Source organism: Enoplosus armatus, chromosome 4, assembly GCF_043641665.1.
Source record: "Enoplosus armatus isolate fEnoArm2 chromosome 4, fEnoArm2.hap1, whole genome shotgun sequence".
NCBI classification, from domain to species: domain Eukaryota; kingdom Metazoa; phylum Chordata; class Actinopteri; order Centrarchiformes; family Enoplosidae; genus Enoplosus; species Enoplosus armatus.
In genome coordinates, this window is record NC_092183.1 from 2,588,227 (window position 1) to 2,595,352 (window position 7,126).

The following is a 7,126-nucleotide window of genomic DNA, read 5'->3' on the forward strand; positions in this document are numbered from 1 at the left end:
TCTATTTGGCCTATGCAATATAAATCGTAAAGGACATCTTTATAGTATAACCAAAAATAGTGTTAATACTGTGTGTTTCTTTCACTGATTTGAATTGGAGGTTATGTGCTAATTAATCTCTTTCTAACTGCTCATTTATTCTGGTTGTATAGACGCCTAATCAGTGGGGAAAAGAGGGCATCAGGCCTCTAAAAAAATTCTAATTAAAGATAAGTATCAAGTAGTGTTCATAATCTCAAAAGTGTCAAAGTGTATTACTTAAAAACACTTGATATCAAAGTAAATTAAAAGGCCTTATTCGCAGGACTGTAGCTATATATAATCACAAAGCACTTCTCAAAACAATGCCACAATAAGGAGCTTTACAACACTATGTAAAGCTATATAATGAATAAAATGATAGATGATTAAATACTACAGACACATGCCAAGGACAATTTAACTTTACTTAAGTAAAAGTATTAAGAGTAAAAAAAGTCTGAATACTAAAATCATCAAAAGCAAAAGTACTCATGATGCAGAATACCCCTATCCGAGTGTTATATTAGTATATATTATATTATGGAATTATGAGTATTAATACAATAGTGAAACAATTTAAAATAGATTTTAACATATATGAAGAATATGGATCCAGGAGGAGGAGGCTGAGCAACTTCAGGCACCAAACAGATATGACCTGAGCCACACAACCTCCTCTCCACCTGGAAAAACACACAAAACTCAGTGGAGTACAAGTATAGAGTAGCAGAAAATGGAAATACTCAGGTAAACTCAGGACACTTTATCTGGACACTTTATTTCGGTCACTGCACTGTTTGTTATTTATCTTATCTTATTCTTTTACCTTTATATTTTTACATGCTTGTTGTCTGTCAGATTATATGTTATATGTTAAAAAAAAATGTAGCACCATCAGACCACGGCAAATTCCTTGTAATGTATGTTACTTGGCAATAAACAGTTTCTGATTTTGATTCTGAAAGTACAGGTACCTCAAAATTGTACTTATGTGCAATACTTGAGTAAATGTAGTTATTTTCCACCACTGATGAAAAGACACAAAAATAAGATCCCCCTCTGAGCTCTATTATAGTAATAACACTGGGGAACAATTTGAAAAAAAAATTCTGTTGAGTTAGATTTTTATGCTGATTAAAACTAAAATTGGCATGCTGATTCCAAAATTGCAGTCAGTTTTTTTCTAGCACGTCAAGTTTTTTCTCCACAGCTTACCCTCCAGATAAGCAAAATTCCACTGATTAGCTGTAGTAAGACTTGCCAGCTGATTACGATTGGACTCATCTACAGCTACGTGGCAACTTGTTTGTGCAGTCACAATTGAGACAGTGCGGTGAGAGGTGTGTGCAGCTCCCAGTAGGTCAGTACTATCACACACATATCTGTTAAGTACAGTATTTTTCATATTATTTCATATATTTCCTATAGTTCAAAAACTTGACGTGGTAGAGAAAAACTGAGATCAGTTTTGGATTCCGCACCCAAAAATTAGTTAAAAACAGCTGTCAGACCTAACTCAACAAAAATTGTGTTCCCCAGTGTAATAATAATAATAATAATGCAGTTCCCGCTGTCGGCCGCATGAGGGAGACACGGCCATCTTGAAAAGGGCAAACTGTCGACGTCACTACTGAGAATGACCCCACCACATCCTCCACGCGCTGCAGCTGTGAGGTTCGTTTGAATGGAAGGACGACAGTGGGGGGAAAAACTACGCTCTGTCTGTCATGACTGGACGTACCCGACACATCCTGCTGCCCACGTCTGACATTTCATTTGAATGTGAAATCTCCGGTCTGTCGGAGCCAAAGGGACGCTGTTGTTGAGACGAATTGACGTCAAGGCTGCTTTTCTGCCCCCAACAGCATCACCGGGTAAGCTAACTGTCAAGGCTAATAAGAAGCTGGCTAATATACCTGACTACATTAGCTAGCCGCGGAAACCGGCTAGTAGTTGACCGTGAAGACATTAATTTAGCTGCACATTAAGGGTTTCTCATGCCTTCTTAGCTTACCAGTACGGGACCGTAGTTGAATCAAGGATTTACAATAGAAGCTAACCTAATGTAGCTAAATCAAGTTAAGACTAAATGCTCAATGATCCAAGTGGCTTGTTCATTTAATCGTCATCATTAGGCGATTTTGCGAGAAGTCGGTCAAAAACAGAGCAAGAGAAAGAGCCAATGTAAACCAGCCAATGAGCCATCTTCCAGTCAAAAGCATGGTGTGACTTAATGAGTGCTATTCTTCTGTTTCCTCTTTTAAACCATTCTGATTCTTCAGTAGTCAGCATGATTATAAGGATAGATTTCCCTGAGATGAATCTGATGGTGAGAAAAGGCTCTAAAATCCCGAAGAAAAACTAGCAATCATGGTTCATATGGCCATGATGAATCTGGATTTGATTATTATTCATTTCAAACCATTCATATATGTATATGTTTTAATCATGCAACGTAAGAGCAGGCATCAAACCTGTCAATAACGTGTGTAATGCAGGGAATGTATATACAGAGTTTGCAGAGATTTCTTTCATGAAGTCATGGAGAAGTCATGAAAATTCATTGGCTGAAATGTGTGCGAACCCTGAGCAAAACCGTAATGAAAAGAAAACTTAAAAAAAGTCGAAGTTTCACTTTCAAAATGTTGCACATGCAGCCAAAAGTACACATATTTTTAGACATGGTTTTAGGATGTTAAATCAGTTATGCATTCATCTTTTAGTAAGATAATATTCTGCTAAGTAACTAGAACTGCAGCAGTGAGATAAATTTACTTAGTCAAGTAAAATGTAAAACCTTTCTTATTGAAATGTATTTCAGTAAAAGTGTTAAGTTTCTTAAAATGGAAAACTATTGTGCTTAGGTGCAGGACTTAAGTACATGTGCTCTGTGGCTTGTTACTTCTCGATCTCTGACCTCTAAGCTGGCCTCTGGGTGAAAATGAGGGGTTATTGTCGCACCAATCATGTCTAAACCCTTTAAGTTTATAGTGAGTGGTCCTTTTGTTGTACACTCAGGATGAGTGGAGCTCATGGACTATGCGTTCGGTGAACCAACATTGTGCCTACAGCCATCATTCTCTCATCTAATGACAGTTTTGGTTGATGATATCAGCCCGAGAAATGAGCGAGACAATAATTATGGGCCTTGGGTAACGGTTGATGAGTCGATGCACAGCTAAACCCTCCCTTCGCTCCGACAGTATATAAAGTGTTGAGGGATGAGACGTTTGAGTGTGCGGACGTGAGAGGACGAACCAGAGTCTGCTCTGAATTAAGAAGGAACTAACAAGGGGCAGTTGCTGTTTCTGTGTCTCCATTCAGAAAAGGTACTGTATGCTTTATGCTTTAGAATTAGCAGGAGTCTTTTGTTTGTTTTCTGTCATTGTAAAGACCAAGCAATTAATCAACAAGTAGAAGACAACCGGCAGACTAATCAGTAATGACAATAAACGTTAGTTGCAGTCTTATCAAGAAACACAAGCCACAATTCCATATGGCTGAGATTTTCATTGGTTTTCTGTGCGGAGTATTTGATAGATTAAATTGTGATGTGGTGTGCTGCTTTGATTGCAGATTTTGACCCCAAAGGAAAACTTTTTTTTTATCTGATAAGATAAAGTTTAAACTCAATTTGTTTTGCAGCAGGGTTAGGGTTATTGCAGCAAAATCAGAATCAGACATACTTTATTGATCCCCGGGGGTGGAATTATACAATATAAAATGGGATTATTTAGTAGCCAGAATATACGGCAATGTCAAGAATCAATAGGCTGCAGTTTATTTCAAATAGTGTGAGCTGCTACAAAAGCACCTCACTTACTAGTGCACATTAGATTGATGAATTATATGTGTAAGACTGAGCCCCTTTACGTACACGGGTAGAATCCCTTTCCTTATTTTTGTTGCTGCAGGATAGAAAATAAATGAGGGTGCTTCTCTTGGACATATTTTTAGACAGGCAAAAGCTGAGTCAAGATCCAATAGACAAGCGCAGAGTGTCAGAAGTGTGCCAAAATGTAAGAGCATGTTTTAGCCAGGACTGTTGATACTTTGATCTGAAGAGACTATAAAGCTTAAATAAATGTCAGAATCTGTTGAAAGCAGGATGTAAGCTTGCTTTGCTAAGAGGAGATTTGGGAGTGACAAATTAAAACAGAAAGTTTCCATCAGCTCTTTTATCAGTCACGACTTTGCCTTTATTGTGGTGGTTGTTGTTCCTTTTACAGAACAATGGTGTGCTGATAACCAGCACTAATAAAAGCAACACTTTCCATGCTGATAGTCCAACTTTTGAAGGTGTTGTTTAGCTCACCATAATGTAGCAACCTTAATTATTCACTATTTTATTTAAAACGTATGTGTGTGGGTTTCAAGTCGTTTGTTTGGTTACATAATTTCTGGCAAAACACGAACCCAAAGTACGTTCAGATGTCTTTCCATGTGTCGTTCACAACCTGGTCGGTGGGTAAGTGTTTGAATTGGCAGCGTCTCTTGTTGCTGAAGCCTCAGCCTGGGATCCTGTTAGACTTGTGACCAATCAGCTATTTCATTTCTTCATAGTCAGCTGGTGAAGTTGATGATGACAAGGGAAATTTCTCACCGAGCTGTGTTTACACTGGTCTGAGGAACAGTGTGAGGTGTGAGAAGTGACAGTAGTGCTGGTAACACTGTTAGCTTAGTTGCCCGATGAAGCCAAATCACCACATGTGTTTATTGACTCCCAGACAGACAGTGCTCAGATTGCCTGGTGACAATGGTGATGAAGTAGAAGTCATTTGTGTGCGTTCACCACTTTCCCTGTTTTCTTAACGTATTACATTTGCATTGACTGCTAGTCACCTGTCATGATGGGGAAGTAAAATACGAGGCAGGGCAAACGGGTGACTTTCTAAGAACAGAGAAAGATTTGAAAGGATGAGCAGAGGAGAATCAGCTGCATGCCGTTGGGATTCCAGCAGACTGTGACTAAACATTTTCCCATCCTGTTCCCTCCTTTCCCCTCTGCTGCTGGCTCTCTTGTAAAACTCATATTTTACTTCCTGGCGGAGGCCTTCTCGGTCGCGTTGAAGGACTAAGGTCTCTGCTGCAGACTGCTCGTCTCTTCCCACCACCCTTTATCTCCACAGCTACAAATAGGCCTTGGACTCTTAATGCGCACACAAGAATGGTAATGGTGATTCTGTGAGTGTGACATCAGTCTGACCTGACATGCTGACATTTAAAAGCAGCTTCTGCATTGTTTTGATTGGACCGGGGCCACACTGAGACCAAGGCAAAGGTCTGCCAGTGAAGAAGGCTTCTGCTGCTTCACTGTTTATTGTAACCCAGCTGTTTGGACCTGTGTGCTCTCAGTATACTGAGGACTTATTGAGGAGCATGAGTGCATGTGTATATTTAGTGTCCATACCAAGTCCTGGGTTATTATCACAGCCGAGAAAGCAAGGTGACAGGCAGCAGTTTAACAGCTCTTCTTCCTCACTGGTTATCTTGCTGTATGCTGGATATGGCACAGCTGAGACTGGGTTTTTGAGGATGATAGCAAAGGCATTTTTTTGTCCTGGAAAAAAAAAATCAACACAAAACTTGTCAAAAAGGACACTCAAATAGTAAACTTCAATGAATATTAAATGATTAAATAAATGACGATGTGTACTTGAGAATGGGGCTACCACAAAGTTAGCTCATGTACATGCACACATGTAATTGGTCCATTTGCTCAGTAGTCGATTGTTCTTGCTTGTTCCCACTGGTATAGTAAGTCCTTTTGTTTCTCAAGCGGGAGAACACATTTCCCATAAACCGTGTTATTTCCCAATGCAAATTGATTGCACTCTTAAATCTCCTTTGTCTTGGTGGTTAACAGCCATTGATTAAATGTTGTGACAATAATGTAGTGCTTATTTGTAGACACTTAAATACCACATGCATTCATGCGTGTGTAGTATTTGTGTGATTGCAACATATTTGTGCCCAAATGTAAACACATTAAGAAGGCACATGTTTATCCAGGGCATTCCTGTCTTTGTGTTTTAGCTATGTGCTGCTGCCTTTAGTCCCTCCTAAACGTTTCCTTGCACACCTCGCCCCCCCCCCCCCCCCCCTCTCGCTTAATGAAATATAAATGTGGAAGAGGAGAGAGATATCACTTTACCTCTGGTTGCTTTCCTGCATGCTAGAGGGAGAGGAAGAGGCCTTATTGTTGTGTATCCACTTCTGAAACTCTTGACCAGTGCAGGTTAGGTAGTAGCATTAAAAAAAAAAAAAAGCTGAAAAACGATAACAACAACAATACAAAATCAGTCAGACATAAAACTTAAAGTAGTCTAACTTCATATCTCGGGTTGTGTTAAGCCTTTGCTGGCAGTGCTGCAAATCAGTGGGAAGAGCTAGATTTTGGTAATATTACATTTTCAGGATGTTTGCATTAATGTGATGAAGTTACCATGATTCGTCTGTGGATTAGCCAAAAACAGACATTCCCACGTGTTATTTTATGATACAATGAAAGTGTACTACATCACATAATATATATATCCAAATATGATAGAGTTGTGTACTGTGAGATTGGAAGATTCTATATATTATGCACAAGGGCTGCAACAAAAATGCTTTTCATTGCAGACTCGAGAAAGGTGACGCCCTTAGATTGCTGGTTTATTCCGACAAACAGTTCAAAACCAAAAGATAGTCAATTTACAATAATATAAAACAGAGAAAAGCAGCAAATTGATGATCTGAATTGTTGGGAATCCACTTTCTGTCAATTAGCTAATCGTTGAGGCACTATTATCCACCCCTGGCTTCAACCTGTGTTTCACTAACAATAGCTGCCAGCAGTAAGGAGGGCAAGGTTCAAAGCTCCTGCAACTTTTACAGGGATTGTGAAAGAGAGAAGTGCTGGGGAGAGAAATGAAAAATTGGAGCTAAAGAGACTTACAAAGGATCTTTTCTTATTTTCTGTACCTTGTTTTCTCCTCTTCCCCCCCGCTTCAGAATAAGGCCTCATTAGGGCAAATATAGGAGAAAGATTTGGGAGAGAGGGTTCGATTCATTGGGGAGAGGGTGACTTATTGAAGAGGGGAGTCTTCTCTTTGCCTCCTCA